The sequence below is a fragment of the Rhinoderma darwinii genome, chromosome 2, assembly GCF_050947455.1.
Source record: "Rhinoderma darwinii isolate aRhiDar2 chromosome 2, aRhiDar2.hap1, whole genome shotgun sequence".
Classification (NCBI taxonomy): domain Eukaryota; kingdom Metazoa; phylum Chordata; class Amphibia; order Anura; family Rhinodermatidae; genus Rhinoderma; species Rhinoderma darwinii.
Window position 1 is genome coordinate 234,314,882 of NC_134688.1, and position 21,356 is coordinate 234,336,237.

Here is a 21,356-nt window from a genome sequence, read left to right on the forward strand (position 1 = left end):
CGTCAATTTACTTGAATTTGAAAGATAATTGTTCTTTGATGGTAGAGAATGACAAACTGCTATGAATCAAGAGATAAAAAGCAAATCTACATCTCATACTATTATTCTGTACAGATTGAGAAGCAACCACTCAGTTTGAGATCTCCCCCTCCACCCTCTCTGTGAAAAAGAAGGAGAACGGTCATCAACAGCAATCAGAACCTACAATGAAGCAGATCTGAGAGCTCACTTCCCGCTCAGGAGAGATCACTACAGCTCTTCCTCGTGGTTGGTGCATTTAGACACTTTAGAGCACATTTCCGCAATTACACACTATAAAAATGATTCCTGAAAGTACAGTCTTAACCCTTGACTTGCTAGAACGACACTCCGGGGGATAGGACCCTATGTGTAACATTAGAGAGACATCCACACAACCTGAGACATAGAGACTCCTGTAAACATTGAGACCTTGTAAATGGTTAGAGCCGTGACTGCAGTGTTAGACAGCTTTTCCCGGCCGTGTGACGACCGTTCGCAAAACGGGCGTCACACGGCCGCAGTAAAAACAATAGACCCCAAATGGGGTTATTCACACAACCGATTTTTTTGACGGCCCGGTAAATCCAGTGGTCAAAAAACTGGGACATGCCCTATTTTCGGCCATTCTCCTGGCCGTCCGGCTCCCATAGAAGTCTATGGGGCCGGGTAATACACGGCCATCACCGGAATGTGTCCCGAGTGACGGCCATGTATTCCGTCCCTCCTCCTCCTCCCACTAAAGTAATTTTCGTGTTCAAGATAGTACCTTTAAGAAATATGTAACGGCCATAGGGGTCATAAAGTATTAATGTGCCAGGCATAAATGCTGCCTTTTTTACAATTTATGTAATTGCTGATGTATTTCTTTGCAACTGCTTTAAATAAAAAGAGTTTATACAAAAAAACTAAAGAAAATAAAGTTTTTAGTAGTGTTCAAAAAAATAAAAGTAAAAGTTTAAAAAGCTTTAATAAATTTTAAAAAAACCAAAATAAATAAACAAAATTGATATCACCACGCCCGTAAAAGTCGAAACTATTACAATATAACATTATTTAACCCACACAGTGAACCCCATAAAGAAATTTCAAAACGCCATAATCGCTGTTTTTGGGCCACATTAACTCTAATAAAAGATGTCATTAAAAGTGAACAAAAACTCACATGTACCAAAAATAGTACCAATAAAAACTCGTGACACAAAAATAAGCCCTCGCACCAGTCAAACGAAAGAAAAATAAAAACGTTAGGGCTCTCATAATATTGTGACTCAAAGCACGTAATTTTCTTTGTAAAAATAGTAAAACATTAAAAAAAAATTGATAAATCTGGTATCGCCGTAATCATATTAACCCGCAGAATAAAGTTAAGTTGTAATTTTTTACTGCACGGTGAACGCCGTAATAACGAAAGCCAAAAAAAACTGACGAATCACAGTTTTTCCAACTTTACCACCACAAAGATTCTTTTTCCATCTCCCATTACATTATATAGTGCAATACAATTACAAATTCTCGTACAAAGAAAAAGCCGTCAATTTACTTGAATTTGAAAGATAATTGTTCTTTGATGGTAGAGAATGACAAACTGCTATGAATCAAGAGATAAAAAGCAAATCTACATCTCATACTATTATTCTGTACAGATTGAGAAGCAACCGCTCAGTTTGAGATCTCCCCCTCCACCCTCTCTGCGAAAAAGAAGAAGAACGGTCATCAACAGCAATCAGAACCTACAATGAAGCAGATCTGAGAGCTCACTTCCCGCTCAGGAGAGATCACTACAGCTCTTCCTCGTGGTTGGTGCATTTAGACACTTTAGAGCACATTTCCGCAGTTACACACTATAGAAATGATCCCTGAAAGTACAGTCTTAACCCTTGACTTGCTAGAACGACACTCCGGGGGATAGGACCCTATGTGTAACATTAGAGAGACATCCACACAACCTGAGACATAGAGACTCCTGTAAACATTGAGACCTTGTAAATGGTTAGAGCCGTGACTGCAGTGTTAGACAGCTTTTCCCGGCCGTGTGACGACCGTTCGCAAAACGGGCGTCACACGGCCGCAGTAAAAACAATAGACCCCAAATGGGGTTATTCACACAACCGATTTTTTTGACGGCCCGGTAAATCCAGTGGTCAAAAAACTGGGACATGCCCTATTTTCGGCCATTCTCCTGGCCGTCCGGCTCCCATAGAAGTCTATGGGGCCGGGTAATACACGGCCATCACCGGAATGTGTCCCGAGTGACGGCCATGTATTCCGTCCCTCCTCCTCCTCCTCCTCCTCCTCCTCCTCCCACTAAAGTAATTTTCGTGTTCAAGATAGTACCTTTAAGAAATATGTAACGGCCATAGGGGTCATAAAGTATTAATGTGCCAGGCATAAATGCTGCCTTTTTTACGATTTATGTAATTGCTGATGTATTTCTTTGCAACTGCTTTAAATAAAAAGAGTTTATACAAAAAAACTAAAGAAAATAAAGTTTTTAGTAGTCTTCAAAAAAATAAAAGTAAAAGTTTAAAAAACTTTAATAAATTTAAAAAAAAACAAAATAAATAAACAAAATTGATATCACCACGCCCGTAAAAGTCGAAACTATTACAATATAACATTATTTAACCCACACAGTGAACCCCATAAAGAAATTTCAAAACGCCATAATCGCTGTTTTTGGGCCACATTAACTCTAATAAAAGATGTAATTAAAAGTGAACAAAAACTCACATGTACCAAAAATAGTACCAATAAAAACTCGTGACACAAAAATAAGCCCTCGCACCAGTCAAACGAAAGAAAAATAAAAACGTTAGGGCTCTCATAATATTGTGACTCAAAGCACGTAATTTTCTTTGTAAAAATAGTAAAACATTAAAAAAAATTTTATAAATCTGGTATCGCTGTAATCATATTAACCCGCAGAATAAAGTTAAGTTGTAATTTTTTACTGCACGGTGAACGCCGTAATAACGAAAGCCAAAAAAAACTGACGAATCACAGTTTTTCCAACTTTACCACCACAAAGATTCTTTTTCCATCTCCCATTACATTATATAGTGCAATACAATTAAAAATTCTCGTACAAAGAAAAAGCCGTCAATTTACTTGAATTTGAAAGATAATTGTTCTTTGATGGTAGAGAATGACAAACTGCTATGGATCAAGAGATAAAAAGCAAATCTACATCTCATACTATTATTCTGTACAGATTGAGAAGCAACCACTCAGTTTGAGATCTCCCCCTCCACCCTCTCTGTGAAAAAGAAAGAGAACGGTCATCAACAGCAATCAGAACCTACAATGAAGCAGATCTGAGAGCTCACTTCCCGCTCAGGAGAGATCACTACAGCTCTTCCTCGTGGTTGGTGCATTTAGACACTTTAGAGCACATTTCCGCAGTTACACACTATAGAAATGATCCCTGAAAGTACAGTCTTAACCCTTGACTTGCTAGAACGACACTCCGGGGGATAGGACCCTATGTGTAACATTAGAGAGACATCCACACAACCTGAGACATAGAGACTCCTGTAAACATTGAGACCTTGTAAATGGTTAGAGCCGTGACTGCAGTGTTAGACAGCTTTTCCCGGCCGTGTGACGACCGTTCGCAAATGGGCGTCACACGGCCGCAGTAAAAACAATAGACCCCAAATGGGGTTATTCACACAACCGATTTTTTTGATGGCCCGGTAAATCCAGTGGTCAAAAAACTGGGACATGCCCTATTTTCGGCCATTCTCCTGGCCGTCCGGCTCCCATAGAAGTCTATGGGGCCGGGTAATACACGGCCATCACCGGAATGTGTCCCGAGTGACGGCCATGTATTCCGTCCCTCCTCCTCCTCCTCCCACTAAAGTAATTTTCGTGTTCAAGATAGTACCTTTAAGAAATATGTAACGGCCATAGGGGTCATAAAGTATTAATGTGCCAGGCATAAATGCTGCCTTTTTTACGATTTATGTAATTGCTGATGTATTTCTTTGCAACTGCTTTAAATAAAAAGAGTTTATACAAAAAAACTAAAGAAAATAAAGTTTTTAGTAGTGTTCAAAAAAATAAAAGTAAAAGTTTAAAAAACTTTAATAAATTTTAAAAAAACCAAAATAAATAAACAAAATTGATATCACCACGCCCGTAAAAGTCGAAACTATTACAATATAACATTATTTAACCCACACAGTGAACCCCATAAAGAAATTTCAAAACGCCATAATCGCTGTTTTTGGGCCACATTAACTCTAATAAAAGATGTCATTAAAAGTGAACAAAAACTCACATGTACCAAAAATAGTACCAATAAAAACTCGTGACACAAAAATAAGCCCTCGCACCAGTCAAACGAAAGAAAAATAAAAACGTTAGGGCTCTCATAATATTGTGACTCAAAGCACGTAATTTTCTTTGTAAAAATAGTAAAACATTAAAAAAAAATTGATAAATCTGGTATCGCCGTAATCATATTAACCCGCAGAATAAAGTTAAGTTGTAATTTTTTACTGCACGGTGAACGCCGTAATAACGAAAGCCAAAAAAAACTGACGAATCACAGTTTTTCCAACTTTACCACCACAAAGATTCTTTTTCCATCTCCCATTACATTATATAGTGCAATACAATAAAAAATTCTCGTACAAAGAAAAAGCCGTCAATTTACTTGAATTTGAAAGATAATTGTTCTTTGATGGTAGAGAATAACAAACTGCTATGAATCAAGAGATAAAAAGCAAATCTACATCTCATACTATTATTCTGTACAGATTGAGAAGCAACCACTCAGTTTGAGATCTCCCCCTCCACCCTCTCTGTGAAAAAGAATGAGAACGGTCATCAACAGCAATCAGAACCTACAATGAAGCAGATCTGAGAGCTCACTTCCCGCTCAGGAGAGATCACTACAGCTCTTCCTCGTGGTTGGTGCATTTAGACACTTTAGAGCACATTTCCGCAGTTACACACTATAGAAATGATCCCTGAAAGTACAGTCTTAACCCTTGACTTGCTAGAACGACACTCCGGGGGATAGGACCCTATGTGTAACATTAGAGAGACATCCACACAACCTGAGACATAGAGACTCCTGTAAACATTGAGACCTTGTAAATGGTTAGAGCCGTGACTGCAGTGTTAGACAGCTTTTCCCGGCCGTGTGACGACCGTTCGCAAAACGGGCGTCACACGGCCGCAGTAAAAACAATAGACCCCAAATGGGGTTATTCACACAACCGATTTTTTTGACGGCCCGGTAAATCCAGTGGTCAAAAAACTGGGACATGCCCTATTTTCGGCCATTCTCCTGGCCGTCCGGCTCCCATAGAAGTCTATGGGGCCGGGTAATACACGGCCATCACCGGAATGTGTCCCGAGTGACGGCCATGTATTCCGTCCCTCCTCCTCCTCCTCCTCCTCCTCCTCCTCCCACTAAAGTAATTTTCGTGTTCAAGATAGTACCTTTAAGAAATATGTAACGGCCATAGGGGTCATAAAGTATTAATGTGCCAGGCATAAATGCTGCCTTTTTTACGATTTATGTAATTGCTGATGTATTTCTTTGCAACTGCTTTAAATAAAAAGAGTTTATACAAAAAAACTAAAGAAAATAAAGTTTTTAGTAGTGTTCAAAAAAATAAAAGTAAAAGTTTAAAAAACTTTAATAAATTTTAAAAAAACCAAAATAAATAAACAAAATTGATATCACCACGCCCGTAAAAGTCGAAACTATTACAATATAACATTATTTAACCCACACAGAGAACCCCATAAAGAAATTTCAAAACGCCATAATCGCTGTTTTTGGGCCACATTAACTCTAATAAAAGATGTCATTAAAAGTGAACAAAAACTCACATGTACCAAAAATAGTACCAATAAAAACTCGTGACACAAAAATAAGCCCTCGCACCAGTCAAACGAAAGAAAAATAAAAACGTTAGGGCTCTCATAATATTGTGACTCAAAGCACGTAATTTTCTTTGTAAAAATAGTAAAACATTAAAAAAAAATTGATAAATCTGGTATCGCCGTAATCATATTAACCCGCAGAATAAAGTTAAGTTGTAATTTTTTACTGCACGGTGAACGCCGTAATAACGAAAGCCAAAAAAAACTGACGAATCACAGTTTTTCCAACTTTACCACCACAAAGATTCTTTTTCCATCTCCCATTACATTATATAGTGCAATACAATTAAAAATTCTCGTACAAAGAAAAAGCCGTCAATTTACTTGAATTTGAAAGATAATTGTTCTTTGATGGTAGAGAATGACAAACTGCTATGAATCAAGAGATAAAAAGCAAATCTACATCTCATACTATTATTCCATACAGATTGAGAAGCAACCACTCAGTTTGAGATCTCCCCCTCCACCCTCTCTGTGAAAAAGAAGGAGAACGGTCATCAACAGCAATCAGAACCTACAATGAAGCAGATCTGAGAGCTCACTTCCCACTCAGGAGAGATCACTACAGCTCTTCCTCGTGGTTGGTGCATTTAGACACTTTAGAGCACATTTCCGCAGTTACACACTATAGAAATGATCCCTGAAAGTACAGTCTTAACCCTTGACTTGCTAGAACGACACTCCGGGGGATAGGACCCTATGTGTAACATTAGAGAGACATCCACACAACCTGAGACATAGAGACTCCTGTAAACATTGAGACCTTGTAAATGGTTAGAGCCGTGACTGCAGTGTTAGACAGCTTTTCCCGGCCGTGTGACGACCGTTCGCAAAACGGGCGTCACACGGCCGCAGTAAAAACAATAGACCCCAAATGGGGTTATTCACACAACCGATTTTTTTGACGGCCCGGTAAATCCAGTGGTCAAAAAACTGGGACATGCCCTATTTTCGGCCATTCTCCTGGCCGTCCGGCTCCCATAGAAGTCTATGGGGCCGGGTAATACACGGCCATCACCGGAATGTGTCCCGAGTGACGGCCATGTATTCCGTCCCTCCTCCTCCTCCTCCTCCTCCTCCTCCCACTAAAGTAATTTTCGTGTTCAAGATAGTACCTTTAAGAAATATGTAACGGCCATAGGGGTCATAAAGTATTAATGTGCCAGGCATAAATGCTGCCTTTTTTACGATTTATGTAATTGCTGATGTATTTCTTTGCAACTGCTTTAAATAAAAAGAGTTTATACAAAAAAACTAAAGAAAATAAAGTTTTTAGTAGTGTTCAAAAAAATAAAAGTAAAAGTTTAAAAAACTTTAAGAAATTTTAAAAAAACCAAAATAAATAAACAAAATTGATATCACCACGCCCGTAAAAGTCGAAACTATTACAATATAACATTATTTAACCCACACAGTGAACCCCATAAAGAAATTTCAAAACGCCATAATCGCTGTTTTTGGGCCACATTAACTCTAATAAAAGATGTCATTAAAAGTGAACAAAAACTCACATGTACCAAAAATAGTACCAATAAAAACTCGTGACACAAAAATAAGCCCTCGCACCAGTCAAACGAAAGAAAAATAAAAACGTTAGGGCTCTCATAATATCGTGACTCAAAGCACGTAATTTTCTTTGTAAAAATAGTAAAACATAAAAAAAAAATTGATAAATCTGGTATCGCCGTAATCATATTAACCCGCAGAATAAAGTTAAGTTGTAATTTTTTACTGCACGGTGAACGCCGTAATAACGAAAGCCAAAAAAAACTGACGAATCACAGTTTTTCCAACTTTACCACCACAAAGATTCTTTTTCCATCTCCCATTACATTATATAGTGCAATACAATTAAAAATTCTCGTACAAAGAAAAAGCCGTCAATTTACTTGAATTTGAAAGATAATTGTTCTTTGATGGTAGAGAATGACAAACTGCTATGAATCAAGAGATAAAAAGCAAATCTACATCTCATACTATTATTCTGTACAGATTGAGAAGCAACCACTCAGTTTGAGATCTCCCCCTCCACCCTCTCTGTGAAAAAGAAGGGTCATCAACAGCAATCAGAACCTACAATGAAGCAGATCTGAGAGCTCACTTCCTGCTCAGGAGAGATCACTACAGCTCTTCCTCGTGGTTGGTGCATTTAGACACTTTAGAGCACATTTCCGCAGTTACACACTATAGAAATGATCCCTGAAAGTACAGTCTTAACCCTTGACTTGCTAGAACGACACTCCGGGGGATAGGACCCTATGTGTAACATTAGAGAGACATCCACACAACCTGAGACATAGAGACTCCTGTAAACATTGAGACCTTGTAAATGGTTAGAGCCGTGACTGCAGTGTTAGACAGCTTTTCCCGGCCGTGTGACGACCGTTCGCAAAACGGGCGTCACACGGCCGCAGTAAAAACAATAGACCCCAAATGGGGTTATTCACACAACCGATTTTTTTGACGGCCCGGTAAATCCAGTGGTCAAAAAACTGGGACATGCCCTATTTTCGGCCATTCTCCTGGCCGTCCGGCTCCCATAGAAGTCTATGGGGCCGGGTAATACACGGCCATCACCGGAATGTGTCCCGAGTGACGGCCATGTATTCCGTCCCTCCTCCTCCTCCTCCTCCTCCTCCTCCTCCTCCCACTAAAGTAATTTTCGTGTTCAAGATAGTACCTTTAAGAAATATGTAACGGCCATAGGGGTCATAAAGTATTAATGTGCCAGGCATAAATGCTGCCTTTTTTACGATTTATGTAATTGCTGATGTATTTCTTTGCAACTGCTTTAAATAAAAAGAGTTAATACAAAAAAACTAAAGAAAATAAAGTTTTTAGTAGTGTTCAAAAAAATAAAAGTAAAAGTTTAAAAAACTTTAAGAAATTTTAAAAAAACCAAAATAAATAAACAAAATTGATATCACCACGCCCGTAAAAGTCGAAACTATTACAATATAACATTATTTAACCCACACAGTGAACCCCATAAAGAAATTTCAAAACGCCATAATCGCTGTTTTTGGGCCACATTAACTCTAATAAAAGATGTCATTAAAAGTGAACAAAAACTCACATGTACCAAAAATAGTACCAATAAAAACTCGTGACACAAAAATAAGCCCTCGCACCAGTCAAACGAAAGAAAAATAAAAACGTTAGGGCTCTCATAATATCGTGACTCAAAGCACGTAATTTTCTTTGTAAAAATAGTAAAACATAAAAAAAAAATTGATAAATCTGGTATCGCCGTAATCATATTAACCCGCAGAATAAAGTTAAGTTGTAATTTTTTACTGCACGGTGAACGCCGTAATAACGAAAGCCAAAAAAAACTGACGAATCACAGTTTTTCCAACTTTACCACCACAAAGATTCTTTTTCCATCTCCCATTACATTATATAGTGCAATACAATTAAAAATTCTCGTACAAAGAAAAAGCCGTCAATTTACTTGAATTTGAAAGATAATTGTTCTTTGATGGTAGAGAATGACAAACTGCTATGAATCAAGAGATAAAAAGCAAATCTACATCTCATACTATTATTCTGTACAGATTGAGAAGCAACCACTCAGTTTGAGATCTCCCCCTCCACCCTCTCTGTGAAAAAGAAGAACGGTCATCAACAGCAATCAGAACCTACAATGAAGCAGATCTGAGAGCTCACTTTCCGCTCAGGAGAGATCACTACAGCTCTTCCTCGTGGTTGGTGCATTTAGACACTTTAGAGCACATTTCCGCAGTTACACACTATAGAAATGATCCCTGAAAGTACAGTCTTAACCCTTGACTTGCTAGAACGACACTCCGGGGGATAGGACCCTATGTGTAACATTAGAGAGACATCCACACAACCTGAGACATAGAGACTCCTGTAAACATTGAGACCTTGTAAATGGTTAGAGCCGTGACTGCAGTGTTAGACAGCTTTTCCCGGCCGTGTGACGACCGTTCGCAAAACGGGCGTCACACGGCCGCAGTAAAAACAATAGACCCCAAATGGGGTTATTCACACAACCGATTTTTTTGACGGCCCGGTAAATCCAGTGGTCAAAAAACTGGGACATGCCCTATTTTCGGCCATTCTCCTGGCCGTCCGGCTCCCATAGAAGTCTATGGGGCCGGGTAATACACGGCCATCACCGGAATGTGTCCCGAGTGACGGCCATGTATTCCGTCCCTCCTCCTCCTCCTCCTCCCACTAAAGTAATTTTCGTGTTCAAGATAGTACCTTTAAGAAATATGTAACGGCCATAGGGGTCATAAAGTATTAATGTGCCAGGCATAAATGCTGCCTTTTTTACGATTTATGTAATTGCTGATGTATTTCTTTGCAACTGCTTTAAATAAAAAGAGTTTATACAAAAAAACTAAAGAAAATAAAGTTTTTAGTAGTGTTCAAAAAAATAAAAGTAAAAGTTTAAAAAACTTTAATAAATGTTAAAAAAACCAAAATAAATAAACAAAATTGATATCACCATGCCCGTAAAAGTCGAAACTATTACAATATAACATTATTTAACCCACACAGTGAACCCCATAAAGAAATTTCAAAACGCCATAATCGCTGTTTTTGGGCCACATTAACTCTAATAAAAGATGTAATTAAAAGTGAACAAAAACTCACATGTACCAAAAATAGTACCAATAAAAACTCGTGACACAAAAATAAGCCCTCGCACCAGTCAAACGAAAGAAAAATAAAAACGTTAGGGCTCTCATAATATTGTGACTCAAAGCACGTAATTTTCTTTGTAAAAATAGTAAAACATTAAAAAAAAATTTATAAATCTGGTATCGCCGTAATCATATTAACCCGCAGAATAAAGTTAAGTTGTAATTTTTTACTGCACGGTGAACGCCGTAATAACGAAAGCCAAAAAAAACTGACGAATCACAGTTTTTCCAACTTTACCACCACAAAGATTCTTTTTCCATCTCCCATTACATTATATAGTGCAATACAATTAAAAATTCTCGTACAAAGAAAAAGCCGTCAATTTACTTGAATTTGAAAGATAATTGTTCTTTGATGGTAGAGAATGACAAACTGCTATGAATCAAGAGATAAAAAGCAAATCTACATCTCATACTATTATTCTGTACAGATTGAGAAGCAACCACTCAGTTTGAGATCTCCCCCTCCACCCTCTCTGTGAAAAAGAAGGAGAACGGTCATCAACAGCAATCAGAACCTACAATGAAGCAGATCTGAGAGCTCACTTCCCGCTCAGGAGAGATCACTACAGCTCTTCCTCGTGGTTGGTGCATTTAGACACTTTAGAGCACATTTCCGCAGTTACACACTATAGAAATGATCCCTGAAAGTACAGTCTTAACCCTTGACTTGCTAGAACGACACTCCGGGGGATAGGACCCTATGTGTAACATTAGAGAGACATCCACACAACCTGAGACATAGAGACTCCTGTAAACATTGAGACCTTGTAAATGGTTAGAGCCGTGACTGCAGTGTTAGACAGCTTTTCCCGGCCGTGTGACGACCGTTCGCAAAACGGGCGTCACACGGCCGCAGTAAAAACAATAGACCCCAAATGGGGTTATTCACACAACAGATTTTTTTGACGGCCCGGTAAATCCAGTGGTCAAAAAACTGGGACATGCCCTATTTTCGGCCATTCTCCTGGCCGTCCGGCTCCCATAGAAGTCTATGGGGCCGGGTAATACACGGCCATCACCGGAATGTGTCCCGAGTGACGGCCATGTATTCCGTCCCTCCTCCTCCTCCCACTAAAGTAATTTTCGTGTTCAAGATAGTACCTTTAAGAAATATGTAACGGCCATAGGGGTCATAAAGTATTAATGTGCCAGGCATAAATGCTGCCTTTTTTACGATTTATGTAATTGCTGATGTATTTCTTTGCAACTGCTTTAAATAAAAAGAGTTTATACAAAAAAACTAAAGAAAATAAAGTTTTTAGTAGTGTTCAAAAAAATAAAAGTAAAAGTTTAAAAAACTTTAATAAATTTTAAAAAAAACAAAATAAATAAACAAAATTGATATCACCACGCCCGTAAAAGTCGAAACTATTACAATATAACATTATTTAACCCACACAGTGAACCCCATAAAGAAATTTCAAAACGCCATAATCGCTGTTTTTGGGCCACATTAACTCTAATAAAAGATGTAATTAAAAGTGAACAAAAACTCACATGTACCAAAAATAGTACCAATAAAAACTCGTGACACAAAAATAAGCCCTCGCACCAGTCAAACGAAAGAAAAATAAAAACGTTAGGGCTCTCATAATATTGTGACTCAAAGCACGTAATTTTCTTTGTAAAAATAGTAAAACATTAAAAAAAAATTGATAAATCTGGTATCGCCGTAATCATATTAACCCGCAGAATAAAGTTAAGTTGTAATTTTTTACTGCACGGTGAACGCCGTAATAACGAAAGCCAAAAAAAACTGACGAATCACAGTTTTTCCAACTTTACCACCACAAAGATTCTTTTTCCATCTCCCATTACATTATATAGTGCAATACAATTAAAAATTCTCGTACAAAGAAAAAGCCGTCAATTTACTTGAATTTGAAAGATAATTGTTCTTTGATGGTAGAGAATGACAAACTGCTATGAATCAAGAGATAAAAAGCAAATCTACATCTCATACTATTATTCTGTACAGATTGAGAAGCAACCACTCAGTTTGAGATCTCCCCCTCCACCCTCTCTGTGAAAAAGAAGGAGAACGGTCATCAACAGCAATCAGAACCTACAATGAAGCAGATCTGAGAGCTCACTTCCCGCTCAGGAGAGATCACTACAGCTCTTCCTCGTGGTTGGTGCATTTAGACACTTTAGAGCACATTTCTGCAGTTACACACTATAGAAATGATCCCTGAAAGTACAGTCTTCACCCTTGACTTGCTAGAACGACACTCCGGGGGATAGGACCCTATGTGTAACATTAGAGAGACATCCACACAACCTGAGACATAGAGACTCCTGTAAACATTGAGACCTTGTAAATGGTTAGAGCCGTGACTGCAGTGTTAGACAGCTTTTCCCGGCCGTGTGACGACCGTTCGCAAAACGGGCGTCACACGGCCGCAGTAAAAACAATAGACCCCAAATGGGGTTATTCACACAACCGATTTTTTTGACGGCCCGGTAAATCCAGTGGTCAAAAAACTGGGACATGCCCTATTTTCGGCCATTCTCCTGGCCGTCCGGCTCCCATAGAAGTCTATGGGGCCGGGTAATACACGGCCATCACCGGAACGTGTCCCGAGTGACGGCCATGTATTCCGTCCCTCCTCCTCCTCCTCCTCCTCCTCCTCCCACTAAAGTAATTTTCGTGTTCAAGATAGTACCTTTAAGAAATATGTAACGGCCATAGGGGTCATAAAGTATTAATGTGCCAGGCATAAATGCTGCCTTTTTTACGATTTATGTAATTGCTGATGTATTTCTTTGCAACTGCTTTAAATAAAAAGAGTTTATACAAAAAAACTAAAGAAAATAAAGTTTTTAGTAGTGTTCAAAAAAATAAAAGTTAAAGTTTAAAAAACTTTAATAAATTTTAAAAAAACCAAAATAAATAAACAAAATTGATATCACCACGCCCGTAAAAGTCGAAACTATTACAATATAACATTATTTAACCCACACAGTGAACCCCATAAAGAAATTTCAAAACGCCATAATCGCTGTTTTTGGGCCACATTAACTCTAATAAAAGATGTAATTAAAAGTGAACAAAAACTCACATGTACCAAAAATAGTACCAATAAAAACTCGTGACACAAAAATAAGCCCTCGCACCAGTCAAACGAAAGAAAAATAAAAACGTTAGGGCTCTCATAATATTGTGACTCAAAGCACGTAATTTTCTTTGTAAAAATAGTAAAACATTAAAAAAAAATTGATAAATCTGGTATCGCCGTAATCATATTAACCCGCAGAATAAAGTTAAGTTGTAATTTTTTACTGCACGGTGAACGCCGTAATAACGAAAGCCAAAAAAAACTGACGAATCACAGTTTTTCCAACTTTACCACCACAAAGATTCTTTTTCCATCTCCCATTACATTATATAGTGCAATACAATTAAAAATTCTCGTACAAAGAAAAAGCCGTCAATTTACTTGAATTTGAAAGATAATTGTTCTTTGATGGTAGAGAATGACAAACTGCTATGAATCAAGAGATAAAAAGCAAATCTACATCTCATACTATTATTCTGTACAGATTGAGAAGCAACCACTCAGTTTGAGATCTCCCCCTCCACCCTCTCTGTGAAAAAGAAGGAGAACGGTCATCAACAGCAATCAGAACCTACAATGAAGCAGATCTGAGAGCTCACTTCCCGCTCAGGAGAGATCACTACAGCTCTTCCTCGTGGTTGGTGCATTTAGACACTTTAGAGCACATTTCCGCAGTTACACACTATAGAAATGATCCCTGAAAGTACAATCTTAACCCTTGACTTGCTAGAACGACACTCCGGGGGATAGGACCCTATGTGTAACATTAGAGAGACATCCACACAACCTGAGACATAGAGACTCCTGTAAACATTGAGACCTTGTAAATGGTTAGAGCCGTGACTGCAGTGTTAGACAGCTTTTCCCGGCCGTGTGACGACCGTTCGCAAAACGGGCGTCACACGGCCGCAGTAAAAACAATAGACCCCAAATGGGGTTATTCACACAACCGATTTTTTTGACGGCCCGGTAAATCCAGTGGTCAAAAAACTGGGACATGCCCTATTTTCGGCCATTCTCCTGGCCGTCCGGCTCCCATAGAAGTCTATGGGGCCGGGTAATACACGGCCATCACCGGAATGTGTCCCGAGTGACGGCCATGTATTCCGTCCCTCCTCCTCCTCCTCCTCCTCCTCCTCCCACTAAAGTAATTTTCGTGTTCAAGATAGTACCTTTAAGAAATATGTAACGGCCATAGGGGTCATAAAGTATTAATGTGCCAGGCATAAATGCTGCCTTTTTTACGATTTATGTAATTGCTGATGTATTTCTTTGCAAATGCTTTAAATAAAAAGAGTTTATACAAAAAAACTAAAGAAAATAAAGTTTTTAGTAGTGTTCAAAAAAATAAAAGTAAAAGTTTAAAAAACTTTAATAAATTTTAGAAAAACCAAAATAAATAAACAAAATTGATATCACCACGCCCGTAAAAGTCGAAACTATTACAATATAACATTATTTAACCCACACAGTGAACCCCATAAAGAAATTTCAAAACGCCATAATCGCTGTTTTTGGGCCACATTAACTCTAATAAAAGATGTAATTAAAAGTGAACAAAAACTCACATGTACCAAAAATAGTACCAATAAAAACTCGTGACACAAAAATAAGCCCTCGCACCAGTCAAACGAAAGAAAAATAAAAACGTTAGGGCTCTCATAATATTGTGACTCAAAGCACGTAATTTTCTTTGTAAAAATAGTAAAACATTAAAAAAAATTTGATAAATCTGGTATCGCCGTAATCATATTAACCCGCAGAATAAAGTTAAGTTGTAATTTTTTACTGCACGGTGAACGCCGTAATAACGAAAGCCAAAAAAAACTGACGAATCACAGTTTTTCCAACTTTACCACCACAAAGATTCTTTTTCCATCTCCCATTACATTATATAGTGCAATACAATTAAAAATTCTCGTACAAAGAAAAAGCCGTCAATTTACTTGAATTTGAAAGATAATTGTTCTTTGATGGTAGAGAATGACAAACTGCTATGAATCAAGAGATAAAAAGCAAATCTACATCTCATACTATTATTCTGTACAGATTGAGAAGCAACCACTCAGTTTGAGATCTCCCCCTCCACCCTCTCTGTGAAAAAGAAGGAGAACGGTCATCAACAGCAATCAGAACCTACAATGAAGCAGATCTGAGAGCTCACTTCCCGCTCAGGAGAGATCACTACAGCTCTTCCTCGTGGTTGGTGCATTTAGACACTTTAGAGCACATTTCCGCAGTTACACACTATAGAAATGATCCCTGAAAGTACAGTCTTAACCCTTGACTTGCTAGAACGACACTCCGGGGGATAGGACCCTATGTGTAACATTAGAGAGACATCCACACAACCTGAGACATAGAGACTCCTGTAAACATTGAGACCTTGTAAATGGTTAGAGCCGTGACTGCAGTGTTAGACAGCTTTTCCCGGCCGTGTGACGACCGTTCGCAAAACGGGCGTCACACGGCCGCAGTAAAAACAATAGACCCCAAATGGGGTTATTCACACAACTGATTTTTTTGACGGCCCGGTAAATCCAGTGGTCAAAAAACTGGGACATGCCCTATTTTCGGCCATTCTCCTGGCCGTCCGGCTCCCATAGAAGTCTATGGGGCCGGGTAATACACGGCCATCACCGGAATGTGTCCCGAGTGACGGCCATGTATTCCGTCCCTCCTCCTCCTCCTCCTCCTCCTCCTCCTCCCACTAAAGTAATTTTCGTGTTCAAGATAGTACCTTTAAGAAATATGTAACGGCCATAGGGGTCATAAAGTATTAATGTGCCAGGCATAAATGCTGCCTTTTTTACGATTTATGTAATTGCTGATGTATTTCTTTGCAACTGCTTTAAATAAAAAGAGTTTATACAAAAAAACTAAAGAAAATAAAGTTTTTAGTAGTGTTCAAAAAAATAAAAGTAAAAGTTTAAAAAACTTTAATAAATTTTAAAAAAAACAAAATAAATAAACAAAATTGATATCACCACGCCCGTAAAAGTCGAAACTATTACAATATAACATTATTTAACCCACACAGTGAACCCCATAAAGAAATTTCAAAACGCCATAATCGCTGTTTTTGGGCCACATTAACTCTAATAAAAGATGTAATTAAAAGTGAACAAAAACTCACATGTACCAAAAATAGTACCAATAAAAACTCGTGACACAAAAATAAGCCCTCGCACCAGTCAAACGAAAGAAAAATAAAAACGTTAGGGCTCTCATAATATTGTGACTCAAAGCACGTAATTTTCTTTGTAAAAATAGTAAAACATTAAAAAAAAATTGATAAATCTGGTATCGCCGTAATCATATTAACCCGCAGAATAAAGTTAAGTTGTAATTTTTTACTGCACGGTGAACGCCGTAATAACGAAAGCCAAAAAAAACTGACGAATCACAGTTTTTCCAACTTTACCACCACAAAGATTCTTTTTCCATCTCCCATTACACTATATAGTGCAATACAATTAAAAATTCTCGTACAAAGAAAAAGCCGTCAATTTACTTGAATTTGAAAGATAATTGTTCTTTGATGGTAGAGAATCACAAACTGCTATGAATCAAGAGATAAAAAGCAAATCTACATCTCATACTATTATTCTGTACAGATTGAGAAGCAACCACTCAGTTTGAGATCTCCCCCTCCACCCTCTCTGTGAAAAAGAAGGAGAACGGTCATCAACAGCAATCAGAACCTACAATGAAGCAGAACTGAGAGCTCACTTCCCGCTCAGGAGAGATCACTACAGCTCTTCCTCGTGGTTGGTGCATTTAGACACTTTAGAGCACATTTCCGCAGTTACACACTATAGAAATGATCCCTGAAAGTACAGTCTTAACCCTTGACTTGCTAGAACGACACTCCGGGGGATAGGACCCTATGTGTAACATTAGAGAGACATCCACACAACCTGAGACATAGAGACTCCTGTAAACATTGAGACCTTGTAAATGGTTAGAGCCGTGACTGCAGTGTTAGACAGCTTTTCCCGGCCGTGTGACGACCGTTCGCAAAACGGGCGTCACACGGCCGCAGTAAAAACAATAGACCCCAAATGGGGTTATTCACACAACCGATTTTTTTGACGGCCCGGTAAATCCAGTGGTCAAAAAACTGGGACATGCCCTATTTTCGGCCATTCTCCTGGCCGTCCGGCTCCCATAGAAGTCTATGGGGCCGGGTAATACACGGCCATCACCGGAATGTGTCCCGAGTGACGGCCATGTATTCCGTCCCTCCTCCTCCTCCTCCTCCTCCTCCTCCTCCTCCCACTAAAGTAATTTTCGTGTTCAAGATAGTACCTTTAAGAAATATGTAACGGCCATAGGGGTCATAAAGTATTAATGTGCCAGGCATAAATGCTGCCTTTTTTACGATTTATGTAATTGCTGATGTATTTCTTTGCAACTGCTTTAAATAAAAAGAGTTTATACAAAAAAACTAAAGAAAATAAAGTTTTTAGTAGTGTTCAAAAAAATAAAAGTAAAAGTTTAAAAAACTTTAATAAATTTTAAAAAAAACAAAATAAATAAACAAAATTGATATCACCACGCCCGTAAAAGTCGAAACTATTACAATATAACATTATTTAACCCACACAGTGAACCCCATAAAGAAATTTCAAAACGCCATAATCGCTGTTTTTGGGCCACATTAACTCTAATAAAAGATGTAATTAAAAGTGAACAAAAACTCACATGTACCAAAAATAGTACCAATAAAAACTCGTGACACAAAAATAAGCCCTCGCACCAGTCAAACGAAAGAAAAATAAAAACGTTAGGGCTCTCATAATATTGTGACTCAAAGCACGTAATTTTCTTTGTAAAAATAGTAAAACATTAAAAAAAAATTGATAAATCTGGTATCGCCGTAATCATATTAACCCGCAGAATAAAGTTAAGTTGTAATTTTTTACTGCACGGTGAACGCCGTAATAACGAAAGCCAAAAAAAACTGACGAATCACAGTTTTTCCAACTTTACCACCACAAAGATTCTTTTTCCATCTCCCATTACATTATATAGTGCAATACAATTAAAAATTCTCGTACAAAGAAAAAGCCGTCAATTTACTTGAATTTGAAAGATAATTGTTCTTTGATGGTAGAGAATGACAAACTGCTATGAATCAAGAGATAAAAAGCAAATCTACATCTCATACTATTATTCTGTACAGATTGAGAAGCAACCACTCAGTTTGAGATCTCCCCCTCCACCCTCTCTGTGAAAAAGAAGGAGAACGGTCATCAACAGCAATCAGAACCTACAATGAAGCAGATCTGAGAGCTCACTTCCCGCTCAGGAGAGATCACTACAGCTCTTCCTCGTGGTTGGTGCATTTAGACACTTTAGAGCACATTTCCGCAGTTACACACTATAGAAATGATCCCTGAAAGTACAGTCTTAACCCTTGACTTGCTAGAACGACACTCCGGGGGATAGGACCCTATGTGTAACATTAGAGAGACATCCACACAACCTGAGACATAGAGACTCCTGTAAACATTGAGACCTTGTAAATGGTTAGAGCCGTGACTGCAGTGTTAGACAGCTTTTCCCGGCCGTGTGACGACCGTTCGCAAAACGGGCGTCACACGGCCGCAGTAAAAACAATAGACCCCAAATGGGGTTATTCACACAACCGATTTTTTTGACGGCCCGGTAAATCCAGTGGTCAAAAAACTGGGACATGCCCTATTTTCGGCCATTCTCCTGGCCGTCCGGCTCCCATAGAAGTCTATGGGGCCGGGTAATACACGGCCATCACCGGAATGTGTCCCGAGTGACGGCCATGTATTCCGTCCCTCCTCCTCCTCCTCCTCCTCCTCCTCCTCCTCCCACTAAAGTAATTTTCGTGTTCAAGATAGTACCTTTAAGAAATATGTAACGGCCATAGGGGTCATAAAGTATTAATGTGCCAGGCATAAATGCTGCCTTTTTTACGATTTATGTAATTGCTGATGTATTTCTTTGCAACTGCTTTAAATAAAAAGAGTTTATACAAAAAAACTAAAGAAAATAAAGTTTTTAGTAGTGTTCAAAAAAATAAAAGTAAAAGTTTAAAAAACTTTAATAAATTTTAAAAAAAACAAAATAAATAAACAAAATTGATATCACCACGCCCGTAAAAGTCGAAACTATTACAATATAACATTATTTAACCCACACAGTGAACCCCATAAAGAAATTTCAAAACGCCATAATCGCTGTTTTTGGGCCACATTAACTCTAATAAAAGATGTAATTAAAAGTGAACAAAAACTCACATGTACCAAAAATAGTACCAATAAAAACTCGTGACACAAAAATAAGCCCTCGCACCAGTCAAACGAAAGAAAAATAAAAACGTTAGGGCTCTCATAATATTGTGACTCAAAGCACGTAATTTTCTTTGTAAAAATAGTAAAACATTAAAAAAAAATTGATAAATCTGGTATCGCCGTAATCATATTAACCCGCAGAATAAAGTTAAGTTGTAATTTTTTACTGCACGGTGAACGCCGTAATAACGAAAGCCAAAAAAAACTGACGAATCACAGTTTTTCCAACTTTACCACCACAAAGATTCTTTTTCCATCTCCCATTACATTATATAGTGCAATACGATTACAAATTCTCGTACAAAGAAAAAGCCGTCAATTTACTTGAATTTGAAAGATAATTGTTCTTTGATGGTAGAGAATGACAAACTGCTATGAATCAAGAGATAAAAAGCAAATCTACATCTCATGCTATTATTCTGTACAGATTGAGAAGCAACCACTCAGTTTGAGATCTCCCCCTCCACCCTCTCTGCGAAAAAGAAGGAGAACGGTCATCAACAGCAATCAGAACCTACAATGAAGCAGATCTGAGAGCTCACTTCCCGCTCAGGAGAGATCACTACAGCTCTTCCTCGTGGTTGGTGCATTTAGACACTTTAGAGCACATTTCCGCAGTTACACACTATAGAAATGATTCCTGAAAGTACAGTCTTAACCCTTGACTTGCTAGAACGACACTCCGGGGGATAGGACCCTATGTGTAACATTAGAGAGACATCCACACAACCTGAGACATAGAGACTCCTGTAAACATTGAGACCTTGTAAATGGTTAGAGCCGTGACTGCAGTGTTAGACAGCTTTTCCCGGCCGTGTGACGACCGTTCGCAAAACGGGCGTCACACGGCCGCAGTAAAAACAATAGACCCCAAATGGGGTTATTCACACAACCGATTTTTTTGACGGCCCGGTAAATCCAGTGGTCAAAAAACTGGGACATGCCCTATTTTCGGCCATTCTCCTGGCCGTCCGGCTCCCATAGAAGTCTATGGGGCCGGGTAATACACGGCCATCACCGGAATGTGTCCCGAGTGATGGCCATGTATTCCGTCCCTCCTCCTCCTCCTCCTCCTCCTCCTCCTCCCACTAAAGTAATTTTCGTGTTCAAGATAGTACCTTTAAGAAATATGTAACGGCCATAGGGGTCATAAAGTATTAATGTGCCAGGCATAAATGCTGCCTTTTTTACGATTTATGTAATTGCTGATGTATTTCTTTGCAACTGCTCTAAATAAAAAGAGTTTATACAAAAAAACTAAAGAAAATAAAGTTTTTAGTAGTGTTCAAAAAAATAAAAGTAAAAGTTTAAAAAACTTTAATAAATGTTAAAAAAACCAAAATAAATAAACAAAATTG

The 21,356-nt window shown here is 38.4% G+C and overlaps 1 protein-coding gene and 14 non-coding genes across 20 annotated transcripts in view; all 15 read right to left on the reverse strand.

The window, feature by feature from the left end:
- TEX14 (testis expressed 14, intercellular bridge forming factor) overlaps nt 1–21,356 on the reverse strand; it is a 532,366-nt gene that overhangs the window by 300,263 nt on the left and 210,747 nt on the right. The gene's annotated exons all lie outside the window — the stretch shown is intronic.
- On the reverse strand, nt 126–343 carry LOC142747751 (small nucleolar RNA U3). The gene has a single exon (XR_012882007.1). It is a non-coding gene; the product is annotated as a small nucleolar RNA U3 (small nucleolar RNA).
- LOC142747740 (small nucleolar RNA U3) lies at nt 1,676–1,893 on the reverse strand. The gene has a single exon (XR_012881997.1). It is a non-coding gene; the product is annotated as a small nucleolar RNA U3 (small nucleolar RNA).
- On the reverse strand, nt 3,244–3,461 carry LOC142747670 (small nucleolar RNA U3). The gene has a single exon (XR_012881938.1). It is a non-coding gene; the product is annotated as a small nucleolar RNA U3 (small nucleolar RNA).
- On the reverse strand, nt 4,796–5,013 carry LOC142747706 (small nucleolar RNA U3). The gene has a single exon (XR_012881968.1). It is a non-coding gene; the product is annotated as a small nucleolar RNA U3 (small nucleolar RNA).
- Nucleotides 6,364–6,581, reverse strand: LOC142747717 (small nucleolar RNA U3). The gene has a single exon (XR_012881978.1). It is a non-coding gene; the product is annotated as a small nucleolar RNA U3 (small nucleolar RNA).
- LOC142747773 (small nucleolar RNA U3) lies at nt 7,929–8,140 on the reverse strand. Its single transcript, XR_012882024.1, has one exon. It is a non-coding gene; the product is annotated as a small nucleolar RNA U3 (small nucleolar RNA).
- On the reverse strand, nt 9,494–9,708 carry LOC142747749 (small nucleolar RNA U3). Its single transcript, XR_012882006.1, has one exon. It is a non-coding gene; the product is annotated as a small nucleolar RNA U3 (small nucleolar RNA).
- Nucleotides 11,047–11,264, reverse strand: LOC142747638 (small nucleolar RNA U3). The gene has a single exon (XR_012881909.1). It is a non-coding gene; the product is annotated as a small nucleolar RNA U3 (small nucleolar RNA).
- Nucleotides 12,597–12,814, reverse strand: LOC142747595 (small nucleolar RNA U3). The gene has a single exon (XR_012881872.1). It is a non-coding gene; the product is annotated as a small nucleolar RNA U3 (small nucleolar RNA).
- On the reverse strand, nt 14,162–14,379 carry LOC142747596 (small nucleolar RNA U3). The gene has a single exon (XR_012881873.1). It is a non-coding gene; the product is annotated as a small nucleolar RNA U3 (small nucleolar RNA).
- LOC142747639 (small nucleolar RNA U3) lies at nt 15,727–15,944 on the reverse strand. The gene has a single exon (XR_012881910.1). It is a non-coding gene; the product is annotated as a small nucleolar RNA U3 (small nucleolar RNA).
- LOC142747678 (small nucleolar RNA U3) lies at nt 17,295–17,512 on the reverse strand. The gene has a single exon (XR_012881944.1). It is a non-coding gene; the product is annotated as a small nucleolar RNA U3 (small nucleolar RNA).
- On the reverse strand, nt 18,866–19,083 carry LOC142747640 (small nucleolar RNA U3). The gene has a single exon (XR_012881911.1). It is a non-coding gene; the product is annotated as a small nucleolar RNA U3 (small nucleolar RNA).
- Nucleotides 20,437–20,654, reverse strand: LOC142747607 (small nucleolar RNA U3). The gene has a single exon (XR_012881883.1). It is a non-coding gene; the product is annotated as a small nucleolar RNA U3 (small nucleolar RNA).